The sequence below is a fragment of the Ovis aries genome, chromosome 18, assembly GCF_016772045.2.
Source record: "Ovis aries strain OAR_USU_Benz2616 breed Rambouillet chromosome 18, ARS-UI_Ramb_v3.0, whole genome shotgun sequence".
Lineage (NCBI taxonomy): Eukaryota > Metazoa > Chordata > Mammalia > Artiodactyla > Bovidae > Ovis > Ovis aries.
Window position 1 is genome coordinate 62,641,459 of NC_056071.1, and position 15,144 is coordinate 62,656,602.

Below are 15,144 nucleotides of genomic sequence, written 5' to 3' on the forward strand. Positions count from 1 at the left end.
CCTAGTGGGATTAACTGTTTAATCACCCTCTCTGTCCCTTTACTGCGTCCCTGTCAGAACCATTGTTTTCTTCCTATGAAACCCTTCCAAACCCAGCACTGCACACGCTTCCTTTAGAGCCTTTTCTGACCACTGTGGCCGAAACACATTTTCCCTTTTTGACGAAACTCCCATGCGGCACTCAGGCTGTCGAGCACCCAGTCTAATAGCTCGTGCTTCTCATTCTCAGCTTCCTGACTTGGTTGAGGATACTTGAAGGCAGAGCAGTATCTTCTTCGTTCCATCTGTCACACTTGAGCAGAGTGGATGCAGCCCAGCTTCTCAGCACTTTTTATTTACTCATTTTTATTACTTATTTCAAACCTCCTGCCATATGCCAGTCATTGTTATAGGCTGAGAAGGGGAAGTGGCAGGAAAAAGGCCAATTTGCTGCCTTTTTGACGTCTGTTTACTTCTGAGCATGAAGGCAAGATTGAAATTTCGAGAGAGGTCCTGAATCTGGGGAGCAGGCCCTCTTGTGCCCGGGGAGATCAGGAGAAAGGCCTGAAAGGACCAGGTGGTAGATTTTCGAATCTGTAGGGAGTTAAAAGGGTTTGAGCTAGTAAAAATGCATGTGAAATTTAAAGAGTCCTTATATATTTTAATGAAAATATTCTGATTGTTCTGGATTCAAATGCAAACAAGATAACACGTGTGCAATTGTACCCACTATATTCCAGGCACTTTTGTTATCATCTCTAATTTTCCCAGCAATCCTCAAAGCTCGGCATTATATCTACTATTTTATCTAAGGGGCACCTAAGTTTCAGAGAGGTTAGATCCCTTTCTCACACATCTGCCTAATTGGTAAAGCTGAAAATCTGACCTATGTCTTCTAATTAAAACGTCAATGCTTGTTTTTATCATTCTGCCCCTAATTTTGTGAAACAGAGTCTGTGAGGTGTTCTGGCTCCATGTGCTTTACGTAATGTTTCGTTGGTAACTGACTCTATCGCACTGTTGAGCCCTGACTGTGGTCAGTGACAGCCTGCTGAGAACTTCATTCGCCTGAACACGTGCAGTACTTTCCTCATCAGAGTCCTGTGACGGAGCTGCTGGCATTGTCCTGTCTGTTCCGCAGCTTGTCCAGCTTCACACGAGCCGGCACTTGAACCCGCGCCGTCTGACTCTGGGACCTGTGCCTTTACTGTCTTAACATTTGCATGCATGCTAAGTCGCTTCAGTCATGCCTGACTCTTTGCGACCCCATGGACTGTAGCCCACCAGGCTCCTCCGTCCATAGCATTCTCCAGGCAAGAATACTGGAGTGGGTTGCCATTTCCTCCTCCAAGGGACTCTTCCCCACCCCGGGATTGAACCCGAGTATTTCTGCATCTCCCGCACTGTCAGGCAGGTTCCCCACCAATAGCGCCTAACACTAAATTTTTAGTTCAAACTCTGGAAAAATTCTGCTGTACAGGAAGGAGAATCTGAGCCTAGGAATTAGAAGAGGGAGGAAAGAGAATTGTTCAGTCACTAAGTCATGTCCTACTCTTTGCAAACCCATGGATTGCAGTATGCCAGGAGAAGAGAATATTCAGGGGGAAGTACATAAATGGAGGAAGATAATAAGGCCTGAGATTTGAAGTCTCATTTAGGTATGAGTTCAGGCTTCTGCTCTTACTGGCTATGTATTGTAATTTGGGGGACAAATCATTTTTTATTCTTTTTGGGTCTCACTTGCCTTACCTGTAAAATATTATTGTGAGGAAAAGTGTGATTGTATATGCAAAAATGCTTTGTTAACAGTAAAACTCATGTAAGTTTTTTTTCTTTTTTCAGTTGGTGTTTACCAAGTTCATTTCCACTCTAGTACCCAACACAACGTCTACCAGCTATTTGAAGATCAGTTAACAGTTGTTGGATGAATGAGTGGCTTTCATCTTTTAGGTCTCAGGGTTCTGTAGCTGGTATGTTACAACTGAGAAATGTTTTACAATGAGGCTTTGCTTCTTGGATTTTCTTTCTAAATTGTGTTTTGTGTGTGTTAAAGATGTTTATTTATCTGGCTGCATTGGGTATCGGAGCACATGGGATCTTTACTTGTGGCTCATGGATTCTGGTGTGGTGTGTGGGCTCAGTCGTTGTGGCGGGTGGGCTTGATTGTTGCCGCATGCGGGATCTTAGTTCCCCGACCAGGGATCGAACCCGTGTCCTCTGCCTTAGAAGGCAGATTCTTAACCACTGGGCCAGCAGGGACGTCCCCCTAAATTGTATTTTTGCTAGGTTTTCTGTTTTTGGAATTTAATGAAGTCACCCAAGTGGAAAATCAAGACTCACTCACTTTGTTGTATTCCAATTTGGACTGCTGAGGCAGTTTATTTTGTGTTTTTCTGATATGTCCCTGGCAACTAGAAATTTTTGGACAGTTCCAAAACGGTAAATTGCATTCAACAGTGTGCGTGTGGTGGCTTTTTTTTTTTTTTTTCTTTAATAGCACGGCTGAGTCTCAGATGTGCCCACCCATCTGTGGTTTATTTTTTAAGGAATTTCTAATATATCACCCTCTCGATGTAATTACTCTTGGTGTTTCCGTGCTGAAGTCTAGCTGTTTTAAAGGACTGTCAGGAGGAGACACTTGCTGCACTTCTGCGCACCAGCGCAGGTGGGGGAGTGCTGCCGTGTCAGAGCGCTCTTTGGCAACTTCAGATAAGTCGCTTGTGGTTTCTTCTGTTTTTATTCAGTCACCAAGTCGTGTCCAGCTCTTTGCTACTCCATGGATTGCAGCACACCAGGCTCTCTTGACTTTGTGCTTTTGCTTTCCGATCCCCTGTGATGAGAAGGACTTTTCTTTTTAATATTTACTTTTTAAAAAATTTGGCTGCGCTGGATCTTAGTTGCAGCATGTGCGATCTAGTTCCCCGACCCAGGGGTTGAACCTGGGCCCCCTGCATTGGGAGCACAGGATCTTAGCCACTGGACCCCCAGGGAAGTCGGAAAAGGACATCTTTTTTTGATGTTAGTTCTAGAAGGTCTTGTAGGTCTTCATAGAACCATTCGGTCTCCTCTTTGACATTAGTGGTTGTGGCATAGACTTGGATTACTGTGACGTTAAATGGTTTGCCTTGGAAATGAACTGGGATCATTCAGTCATTTTTGAGATTGCACCCAAGTACTGCATTTTGTTGACTATGAGGGCTACTCCGTTTCTTCTAAGGGATTCTTGCTCATAGTAGGGGGTATAATGGTCATCTGAATGAAATTTGCCCTTTCCTGTCCATTTAGTTCACTGGTTTCTAAGATGTCAATGTCTTGCCATCTCCTGCTTGACCACTTCCAATTTACCTTGATTCGTGGACCTAACATTCCAGGTTCCTAGGCAATGTTATTTACAGCATTGGCTTTACTTTCACCCCCCAGACACATCCACAACTGAGTGTCATTTCCACTTTTGGCCCAGCCTTTCATTCTTTCTGGAGCTATTTCTCTGCTCTTCCCCAGTAACATATTGGATACTTTCTGACCTGGAGGCCTCATCTTCTGCGTCATATTTTTCTGCCTTTTCATACTGTTCACGGGGTTCTCGGGGCAAGAATACCGGAATGGATTGCCATTCCCTCCTCCAGTGGGTCATGTTCTGTCAGAACTCTCCGCTAGGACCCATCCCTTTTGAGTGGCCCTGTGTGGCGTGGCTCATGGCTTCTTTGAGTTACGCAAGCCCCTTCGCTGTAACAGGTCTGTGGTCCATGAAGGGGAGTTGTGTTTCAGCACCCGGCCAGAGAGACAGGGATGAGCTTAAGGGTATTTCAGTGGGTCTGATGTGGCACAAAGATCGAGGGTCTGGGTGTTTTTGTTTGATTATTTTTGGCTGTGCTGGGTCTTTGTTGCTGTGCTTGGGCTCTCTAGTTGCGGCTGGCGGGGGCTGTTCTTGGCAGCGCATGGCCTTCTCATTGCAATGGCTTCCCTTGTCGCGGAGCACGGCCTCTGGAGCTCAGGCTCAGGAGTTGTGACTTATGGGCCTAGTTGCTCCGCAGCTTGTGGAGTTTTTCCGGACCAGGGATCAAACCCATGGCCCCTGCCTTAGCAAGTGGATTCCCATCAACTGCTCCACTGGGGAAGTTCAAGGAGATTTTTTAAAGAGAGACAACCAAATTACGTTTTAGCACACCTGTTTGCTTCCCGGACTAGCGCTGTTATTCCTCAAGAGAGGCTGTGTTGTACACACCAGCCGTTTCTGGAGAGGGGGGTTAGGTAGAGGGGAACCAGCAGTCTGCCCCCAGTCACCTGACCTGGTCATGCAGTTTGTGTGGGCCAGCCATGACCCAGCCCCCTGCCTTGGTGATTGGCTCAGGTGCAGGGTGACATCTGAGTCCTCCCTGGGACCCCTGCTGGGCTAGAGCTGTTAGGAAAGGTGCCGTCGTGTCGGGATCAAGAAAGCCTCAAGTCATTGTAGCCCTCTTTCCCACCGTGTGGGTAAAGACCGTCTGAAAATGAAGCCAGAGAGGGTGGTAGGGTTCAGCAAAGGCCAAAGAAATGGAATTCTCCTGGCATCGTTGAGCCTGTGTGTCCTGCGTGCCGTCCTGCTTAATCCAGACTTAGCTAAGTGCCTTATCTTTTTTGTACTGTATGAACTAATTCCATTTTTCCCCATTAGTGTCTGTCACTTACAACCTAAGGAATCCCAAATAATTCAAAACCATGTAAGACAAATAAAAACAGTAAAACCTGTACCGTTTTTACCTCCAGAGGAGATGAGTGCCCCGGTAATCTTCTGAACTGTCAGACCACGTCCACTGGATTGTATCCATCGGGCTTCCAACAGAGGATTGTGGTCTGGGACACTTGTGGACTGAATTGTGTCCCCCTAAATTTGTGGGTCGAAGCTCTCAGCCCCATTGTGACTGTATTTGGAGATGGGGCCTTTAAGGAGGTACTGAAGGTCAAACCTGTCGTAAGGCTGGAGGCTTCGTCCACTGGGACTTGTTCCTTTAAGAATAGCAGAAAAAGAAAAAAAAGAATAGCAGAGTCTCCAGGAGACCTCTGGCACAGAGGAAGGCTGTGTGAGGCGCAGGGAGGGGCGGCGTCCACAGCCCAGGGGAGAGGCCTCGCGAGGAAGCCGCCTGCCCACACCTCGAGCTGGACTCCGGCCTCCTCCTCCTATGAGGAAGGGCGTTGCGACTGCTGGGACACCCAGTCCATGGTATTTCATTACGGCCGCCCAAGCAGACACATTTAAAACAGAGAATAGGATGCTCAGGCAACTCAGGATGTCGTCTGAAGACAGTCTGTGAAGGGTTTGGGGGGTACTTTCAGAAGAAGAAAGGGCACCTTTAGAACTGAAAAAGCTCTTGAGTTCTCCTCTGGCTCATCGCACTACGAGCCACTTTTTTGGACCCAGTATTTAAATACTTTTCTTTTTCAACAGGGTCCCTTGAGGCGTTTCCAGCGGGAAAGGGAAGTAATATTTACTGAACACCCTCTGTGTCTCTGGCAATTTATAGTTATTATATCCTCGTTTATCATTCAGAGCTAGACCATAGGATACAGATGGGACAGCTTCTGTAAATTCCGCTACTAAGTGCCAAGAGCTCTATTTTAATACATTATTTAATTAACACCACACTCAGCAAGTTAGGAATTACCTCCCTCTTACGGATGAGGAAACCAAGCGGGGAAGAGCCTGAACTTGGGCATGATTGCCAGGGTAGCTCTCAGCAGAGCCCGGTCTAGGACTCAAGTCTGATGACTCCTATTCTGTTGCCTTTCTCCCTGTGCCCTGTAAGGACGGGAAGTGCAGACCTGGGAAGGCTGAGGACCCGAGGCCAGACGAGGCAGAACAAAGCCAGACCCGACTCCTACACGCAGGGTGAAGGCAGGGTGAAGGCACTTCCCTCGAATGTACTCCCTCGCAAGAAGTTAACCCTTTCTATGGATCTTCCCGCTCTTTTTGCTCTGACATTTTCCTACCTACGCCCAAATTTATACATCAGTCAGTCAGACCTTCCCTGGAGTTAGAGACCAAGAGGAAAGGCTTCCCCGGTTAACTCTTTGTTGGCCTCATGTTTAATTCTCATTTGGTCCATGAGTAGCTCCGTTCATCAAAGTCACTCAACTGTCTTGTGCCTCAGTTTCTTCTTTTTTCAGATGGCAAAGTGAGCATGAAGAGCTGATGAATACGTAAAGTCTCACACTAAAAAGTCATGGTATCATTATTACGTTCATAATGTAGGAATATATAATGTATAGTCGTATATGTTTTGTCTTTGAATATGAATATGACTATTATTGGCAATAATGGTCCACCTTCTGTTGTCCCCTTTAATTCCAAGACCTTCAGGAACACAGTATTAATTACAGGAGGAAGTGGTGTTTAGCAGCATGGAGAGGATGCATCTGAAAAGCTACGAGAACTCCTGGGTGTGAGACTGAGCTCTAGCAAGCTGTGAGATGTGGGCAAGTCCCTCACGCAGGCTTTGAATGCCCTCCTTCAATGTGGTGATGGATAACCTCCCACATCTGCCTCACAGGACAGCTTCCTTAATTGGAGGCGTGATGTTTGTGCCTTCATTACGGTGCGGGGAAAGGAGGGGGAGTAGAGCGCGCCGTGTGCCGTGGCCTGGCTTCAGGGCGACTTGCCACCTGCTAGTGGCCTTGAGCCACTCCTGGCTTTTTCAGTTCACTCGTATCTAAAGTGGAAAGAATGATAATAGATGTGAAGAGTCCAGTGTGCTATAGGTGCTCAGTAAATGTCTTTAGAGAGAGTGTGTTACTAGACGTATACCCTGGATATGACATTTTCAATAGTATATCACCAAATGGCTTGCACCATGGATTTGGACCCGATGGATAAATTTGTCTTAGTGTATTTTTCCAGATACTCTTTGGCGAACAGTTTTTTATTTTTGTGAAAATGCTGATGTCTGTCTTAGAAAACTCTCTCTGAAAGTTTTGCTTTTGATTTGCAGAGAGTAGAACATTTCTAAGGCGGGAATTAATTACCCGAGCACAGACAGAGTGAATCGAATCAGAGACTAGTGGATAGTGGTGCTGTGTCCTCTCGAGCAGCCCTCACGGACGGAAATAGAACCCAAGCTGCAAGTGGGAGCCATGTGCAGCATTTTAAATATTCAATCGCCCTGTTAAGTAAAAGGAACAGATAAAATTAATTTCAACAATCTCTTTATCTAAAAGTACTGCATCTAAAATATTATAATTGCAACACGTAATCAGCAGAGAAACTATTGATGAGCTATTATTGGATGACTTTTGGTTCTAAGTCTTTGAGGTCTGGTGTGTCTTTTACACTAGTATCGCTCCTCAGACCAGCCCGTTTCTGCTGCTCCTGGTCACACGTGCCTCAAGGCATGGCTTTGGACCCTGCAGCTCCTGAGTCCCCCTGAACTGAGAAGGAAAAGTAACTCAGACCTCTGTTACATTATTGCCTTTAGCAAATGGACTCGAAATTGCTGGGCCAAATAGAATCTCCAGATTTGTGCAGTATTCCTTGCTCTGTATTGGGGTTTCGCTGCTTTTGGAGGTTTCCAAACACTTCGTGAATTGCTTCTGATTTCTCTGTTCCTGACGAGAGCACCACGGAGACTCTGCCTCTTTAACCCCCATGTCTGTGGGCAGCGGCCCCCGAGCAGGAGCACACCGTGACAGGGCTTCAGCAGCAGCCCCTGAGCTCGAGGCAGCCCCTGTGCTTTCTGTTGGGGGAGTGGGGATGCTCTTTTTGGTGACTTGGAGCCCTTTTGAAAAATTAATGGAAATTATTGCTACAGTCACTGAGAAAGTCTGACGTGCTTAAGCCACAACGTTGTGTGCAGTTTCGGGGGAATATGGATCCAGGAGCCAGGCTGCGTACCTCCAGCGTTGAGTGAGGCGTGTGGCCGGCCCCCATTTGTGAGGGAGGGGAGAGTTGGGGAGCTCACAGCACGCTGGACAGGGCTGGCGGCAGAGAACAGACACACAGTTGGCACCTGCAGTTGCCCCCGGACAGAGCCTTCTAATTTAAAATCTTTTAATTCTTCATGCCACACGACATTTCTTAAACACAGAGGTTTTGCTTAAACACACACACGTAGCAGCAACCCCTCTATCCAGAATCCCATGTTAGAACTGTCCAGAGACTTCCCTAGGGGCACAGTGGTAAGACTCTGTGCTGTCTGGGTTCAATGCAGGGGGTCTGGGTTCAATCCCTAGTCTGGGAACTAGGTCACGGATGCCCAGGAGGAAGATTGAAGATCCTGTGTGCCTCAAATAAATATTAAAAAAAAAAAAGAGGATGTACTTTCTATTAAAAAAGAAAGAACTGTTGAGAAAGCTTCATACAAAGCCATAGGAAAATAAACATGGGCTGAGCACTCCCAGGCTGCCGGGCGCTGGGGAAGATAAAGTCAAACCTGGTGATTGCCCTCCCGGAGCCCACAGTGACAGACCCAGAAACAGACAGTGTAGTGGCATCCGAGCTGCAGAGCTGGGGTTGGGGGACCTGACACGCATGTGCTGCTGGGTGTGTGCTGAAAAGGTTCCGGCAGAGATGGAGCCTGAAAGCAGTCCTCCCACATAATTTGCATAATTTGTGGTCGTGGGGACTGCATTTATGCTTTCCCCTAAGGGGGTAAAAAAGGCAGAAACTGTTCGAAGAAAAGCTGGGCACAGAGACGTTGACAGAGGAGCTCGTTCCAGCTGGTGTGTTGATACGACCCCATCCCAGGGTGGTGAGCCTCCTGCATGGGGTTGATGGAGTTAGAGCCTCCTGTGAACTGTGGGTGGGAAAGGGCTATGGAAAGTGGGGGACCACTGAGAGGCAGGAGCCAGACGAGGAAGCTCTGAGGGGATATCTTCTCGTTGGGACACTGAGGCAGAGAGGGGACTCGCTTGTCCAAGGCCAGTGGAGGACGGATGGGAGACTCAGGACCAGCTGCCCAAATCCCGTGCCTCCTGGGCTCTTTCCTCTGTGCCCCAAGGGGAGTGTCTCTTGAGTTTAGGATTTTATGGAGGCTGCTAGCACATGGGATTAGCGTGGCGTCCTTTGTGTTTACAGGGCAGGGAGCATCTAGGAAAAGTTCTGAGTGACAGTTACTATCCCAAAGGCCAGGCTGGCAGAGGTTTCTTTACATATATGTAGAAAAGCAGCCCATTGCTTTGTACTTGCTTTGCAGGATGCCCATGGCTTATAGGTCTGCTGTTGCCTCATCAGTCCCAGGCAGCGTCAGGATCAGCCACCTTATTAAATCATCTTACAGGGGATTGCCGGGGTCCAGCCCCGGTGGATCCAGGGAATTCGAAGCGGGGACGGCGCTGGCGAGGAAAGACTTATTTATTTATTAATATAAGATTAGATCAGGAAGAAATAGTGTAGTAGGAAAATTTAGTGGAGAAAAGAGGCTGATTAGCTTGGCTTATGTGGAAAACCAATAAAGTTCCGGACAAGGAACTTGCACCGTCTACGTTAGTCCGCCGGCGCCCGTTTGAATATCGGAGAGTGCCCCGCCTTGGGCGCTCTCTTACGGATCTTAGAAGCCTTAGAAGCCGGGACAAGTAAGTAGACACAGTGAGCCTCCACGTTCCAAAGGATCAGCCTGAAAAAGGAGAGGGAGGGAGCAAGAGAAAGAATCGACACAGGGGAGGCCAGGCTTGTGCAAAAAGACCCTCCAACTTTATTATTTAAAAGGTGTTTATATACCCTAAATTTTGCATAATGGAAGATACAGAGTTACCCAGGGGCAGCAGTCCTGACCCTTTCTGTATATCTTTTTTGTATACAAAAGGTCTCAGGTGATTTACATTATCTTCTGGCCAGGAGGCTCGCTAACAATTTTTTGGCTCTCTTTCTTAATGAACGTTAATCTTGTTTCCCCTGAAGTGTTTTTCTTTAATCTGCATCTCCTTAAAGCACTAAAGTTACATCTCTATAGAACAAAGGTGCAGTGGGTTATAACAAAGAAGGTGCTTAACTCAAAGATCTAATGTTGCTAATACCAGGTCTACTACTTGTTTTTCTATATACCAACTATATCTAAAAATAAAGGATATGAAAACTTGGCAGCAAGTATTGGCTCAACAAATGAAACTTTTAATCAGTCCTATTCTAATGATTTTGACTCCTCGGAAGCCCCTACATTCCTAGGATGTTTTAAGCTTCCTGTGCCTCCTGCAGTCAGGAGCCTCAAACAATCAGAGGCGCAGCTGTAAGTCCTGCAGGCAGGCTAGAAAGCCATCAGAGGGGTTTTTTGGATTGAAACACTCTTTCAAATGCAGAAGACTAAAGCCCTGAATTTTTTCCCAGAGAATGTCAGAAGAGTGGAAAAGCAGGCAGATTCTTATTTTTGGGGGTACATGCTCAGGAAATGCCAGGGGGAAAACCTGAGATCTGACTCGACCCTGCCCATCAGATCTCTGCCGCATGACCTTTTCACGGGTGGAATTCCTCACGCTGGCTTCCGGCAGGGGATGAAATAGGACAGGGTAGAGAGGTGAAGAGATTTGCCTGGGGTCCCACTGCCGCTCAAGGACAGAGCTTGCACTGGTCTGCATCTCGTGGTCCCAGGGTCAGGCCATTTCACGGTCACAGACTGTTCTTCCTCCATCCAGTAGTCCTCCGTTTAAACAACTGCCTGTGTCTGGTCCTGCGTCGGGGCCTGGGGCTGCAGAGATGCTCAAAGCGGTGTCCCGCCCAGTGGCTCAGTTAGGTGGTGGTTCCCCAGAGGACGCAGCGCTGCAGTAGACACAGCTGGATGGAGCAGGTTGTTGTCTGCCCTGCCTGTTCCCTTGCGGGTTCACAGATAGGTCTGTTTGTTCTCAATCAGTTTGGGCAGGACCTTGATTAATCATTTCCCAGCTATGAACTCAAAGTTGAAAAAGAGGCTGGTATTGGTGGGAAATCAAGATTATTAAAATTTTAGAGCTGAAAGGCTTTGTGAAGGGCTGGAGGTGATCTCCGGAGGGCCCGACGGCTGGAGCAGCTGGATCTAGTCACTGTCGCATAGATGACCTCAAGGCAGCGACTTTGAAGACACTCCGCTGCAGCCAGAGGAGGCGGAGCTCCGTGGCCAAATATGCCTGTTGTCAGAATGCAGAGATGTTAGCGGCATGTGTCAAACACAGATACATTAGTTCACAGATTGCAGGCCAGGATGATAGGGGGTTTTTTGTTTTTGTTTTTTAATTTTTAAATCGTGAACTCTGTTATTAGCTAGATCTAGACTGATGAAATTGAAGTGCAATTCAGTGGAAGTTGAAGAGTCCCGCAAACTAGGAAGTACCCACCCAGGGTTGTATGGAATGTGATTCCACTGCTCTGCCAGAAAGATCACATTGTATTGTAAGGTAGCAAATATGATGTTGTGGGGTGACTTTGATTTGGCTTGGTGATGGGGAAAACGGTAATTCTTGCAAATGTTGCTACTTCATAGTAATAACTTGCGGTGGAACTTTCTCTCGAATTTTTCCCATTGCACTGAATGAACTGCATTCCTTAGTTGAGAGCTACTGCTGGAGACCCCTGTGAACAGATAAACTGGCACCCGGATAAATTGGCCTTCCCTGTATTTCTAGAGGTCCACACCCCTCTGACAAGCTTCTCTGACAGTGACATATCCTGTTTTTCAGGAGTTTTTCCCCATTCATTGTTTTATTTAATCTTCACAAGCAGAGTGGAAACGAAGAAGCTGACTCAGACCAGATTCAAAATGGTTTGAGCCTCAGTGCCGACTGTACTCAGGGGGCCTGCTCATCCCGCTCCCTCATTTGAAAGCTGAGATGACAGTCCTGGAAGGTGACTCGTTTCCCTGAGACCCGGAGCCCGGCAGCTGTAGCCTGTGCGTCCCCCATCCAGCACACCTGCCCCTGCATCCTTGAAGCCCGGTGAGGGCATCAGTCACAGGAGAAACGTTAGCGGGGGCTAAGCCGTCAGCAGCAGAACTGCCTGAAACAGCAGCCAGGCATTTTGGACAAAGATATTTTTTAAGAAGACTTTTTTTTTTTTTTAATTAGTTCATTAACAAAGTAATTCTGTCTCCTGTCGGCTGAGGCTAAGGAGCTCAGCTATAGCAGCTGCCTGCCTCCCTAGTAACAGGTTTTATTGGCTACCCTCAGAAGCAGCATCATTGGCTTTTGTGGAATAGAGGATTTAAAAATAGACTGGACTTGGTTTGCAGAGCAGGGAGGGCTCCTCAAGGTGAGCTGGCAGTTCTCTCACTGTGAGGACAGGCAGCGATGCGCAGAGAGGCGGGGGCGCCTTGCAGTTAGGCGGGAGGCCTCCAGTCAGGGCCTCCGCCTCCACCACCGGGGGCCTGCGTGCTTGCCCTCACAGTACAGCCCTATCAGAGGGACCTCCCCTCATCTCCTCACCCCCTTTGTGGGCTGCAGCAGGCTGAGGAGCAGGGCTGGGGCGAGGCGCCTGTTCGCTGCCCGAGAGGGTGCTGACCGAGGCCTGCCCTGCTCTGCAAGCTTGGGAACACTGGGTAAAGAAAGCATTTCATCCTTCTGAGCTTAAGAAAATATGTTTTTATCTTGGCCTCTTCCACCGACCGACCGATTGCACTGATGAGGCTGTTGTGACGACTGAGAGTGTGAAACCAGCCTCTTTAAATGCAGATCACTGTAGAAATGTTAAAGGCTGTTCCAGCTAGGAGTCAGAAATAGACCTCCACTGCCTGCCTCCTCCTCTGCTTTTCTCTTTCCCCTCGTCTCTCCCTGTCGGTGCTGCTCTGACTCTAGGTCTCCAGCATCAGTCAAGTTCCTGCCCTGGCCCCTGTCCTTCAGGCTCGTTTCCTTTGCTGCCCAGGTGTAGAGCGGTGCAGGCTGTATGACCTGGGACACCTGTCTGAGGTGCCAGGTCACAGGAGACCTGCGTTCAGGTTCCAGCGTTTCCACTAACTCGCTGTGGCTTTTTAAATGAGCTGCTGCTTCTCTGTGGGCCTGTCTCCTTTACAGGAGGCCTGCTCCACATTGGCACAGTTGACATTTGGGCCCAGGTGATCCTTTGTTGTGGGGGCTGCCCTGCGTATCTCAGGATGTTTACAGCATCGTCGGTCTTACCTAGTACATACCGGTAACCTCCCTGGTTTGGAGCCTCTGCTTTATAATGTTGTTGTTCAGTCGCTAAGTCTTGTCCAACTCTCTGACAACCAGGCTCCGCTGTCCATAGCATTTTCCAGGCAAGAATACTGGAGTATGTTACCATTTCCTTCTCCAGGGGACCTTCCTGACCCAGGGATTAAACCCATGTCCCCTGCATTGGCAGACAGATTCTTTACCTCTGGGACACCAGGGCATCCTCACTGATTTTTAATAGAGTAAGGGTAATCATAAAACCAGGACCCACTTTGCAGATTATCTTGAGCATCGTATGAAATAGAGTGAGGCATTTTCTAAAATCTAGCACAGTCTTCTGCTGCCTTGATCCCCTGTTCAGGCTGAATGTGCACAGTCGTGGCTCCTAATTGCCCCGCCTGGGAACAGCATCTCCTGTGCGCTCAGGTCGCCCCGTGCTGTCTCAGCAGTGTCCTTGCAGCCAGCAGCGTGTTGCGTCTGCCCGTCCTGAGTACAGGGGGGTGTTTCGTTTCACTTTACATCCCTGATGTTTCACAGCGCATGCCCTGTCAGAGGTGCCCCACTCATGCTTGTTGAGTGAATACCTCTCTCCCTTGGGAGCAATGCTTTTTCACGTTTCCCCACCCATCATCCGCTTTGACCCTCACCAGAGCTCTGTCAGCCAGAACGGGCTGGGGTTACTTCTCTCGCCTCTCGTGGCTGAGCACACGTGAGGAGGAGGAGGTGGGACAGCCAGCCTGGGTCCTCCTGGCTTCCTCCTGTGCCGCGCCCCTGCTTGGGGAGCTTGGGGAGGGGACTGGCAATAAGTTCAGGTGTTACTCTTTGTCTGCTTTATTCTGTCCCGAGTATATTAATTAAGACTAAATCACTCCGTGATGTTTGTTCTCCCTGTGTGTCTCTGTTTATGGCTAACCGGCAGAATAAAATTATGGAATGAATCGATGAATTCCTGGAATGCTCTGAGGCCACTGTGAGCCCTGGCGATGTTAAGCAGTCTTGACAACTTTTTCCTGAATCCCATGAAAGCCAAGTTGACTTCCAGCCTAATTAGAGCAGTAGGTCACCCAGAAGCAGCTTAGAGCAGAGCTAAAATCTTGAGAAGAGACCTCTCTGATGTGATGTGATATTTTCCCTCCATCTTGTCATTGAAAACAAAAGTGTTGAAATTTCAGATGTAGGATTCCATTCTCTTTAAAGGCTTCTGAGACAGTGAGCCTGCAAGACTGAAAACGCAGAGGGTCAGAACCCAGGAGACACTGTGAACAAAAAGGAGGCATTGGGGTATTTGCTGCTGGTCAGTCACAGTCATGCCTGACTCTTCGCTGCCCCGCAGACCGCAGCATGCCTGTCCTTCACCGTCTCCTGGAGCTTGCTCAGACTCATGCCCTTTGAGTCTGTGATACCATCCAGGCAGCTCAACCTATCATCCTCTTCTCCTCCTGCCCTCTAATCTTTCCCAGCGAGTCTTTAGCAAACACAGTGTTGATTAAAAATTTTGATAAACAGTAAGAAGTCCTGGACTTAAGCATCAGGAGGCTTGGCTTCCAAATTCAGTTTTTCACCCACTGTTTTGAGACCGGGGTCAGATCTCTTTCACGTGACCTGAGCCTCTTCACGAGGCCATTAAACCCAAAGACAGAAACAAGTCATCTGTTCAAAACAGAGTCCGTTGGGCCAGCTTTGGCAGTCACACAGAATCAAACTCAAACAAATCATTCCGTCCAGCCCCCTGTAAACAGATGGCCGCTACACTTAAAACTGACCGGATGGCCTGTGTCAAACCCAAACTGTTTTCCCGCTCTAAAGCAGGAAGCACGGCCTGTCCGTCTCTGAACTCCAGCGTCACGCACACTCCCTGCTTGCACCACTGGCCCTGATCGCCTCCCTCGGGACCCCATGAAGGCAGTGCTCCGCCTCTCCAGCGAGCGCCATTTCGCAGGCCCAGAGCGCGCGCTCTCGCTTCCTTTCATCCCTCAGCCAGCCGTTATGCGTTCTGATGGCTGCTTGCCTCACTGTCTTAGTCACCCTCTCAGAATGTTTCCAGGGGCCAGTACCTCTCATGCTGTGATGCCAAAACCTGGTCTCATCATTCCCTCTGTGCTCCGG

At 48.3% G+C, this 15,144-nt stretch overlaps 1 protein-coding gene across 11 annotated transcripts in view; it reads left to right on the forward strand.

Annotated features, from left to right (window-relative positions):
* The window catches only part of EVL (Enah/Vasp-like), a 144,254-nt gene that overhangs the window by 50,406 nt on the left and 78,704 nt on the right, over positions 1 to 15,144 (forward strand). Inside the window, exon 3 of one of the 11 annotated variants that reach the window (XM_060401924.1) lies at positions 1 to 15,144. This exon is cut by the window's left edge and continues 18,644 nt beyond it; it is cut by the window's right edge and continues 6,886 nt beyond it. The exons of the other annotated variants lie outside the window; for them this stretch is intronic. The gene's annotated coding sequence lies outside the window, so the exon portion shown is untranslated. 11 annotated transcript variants of the gene reach the window in all.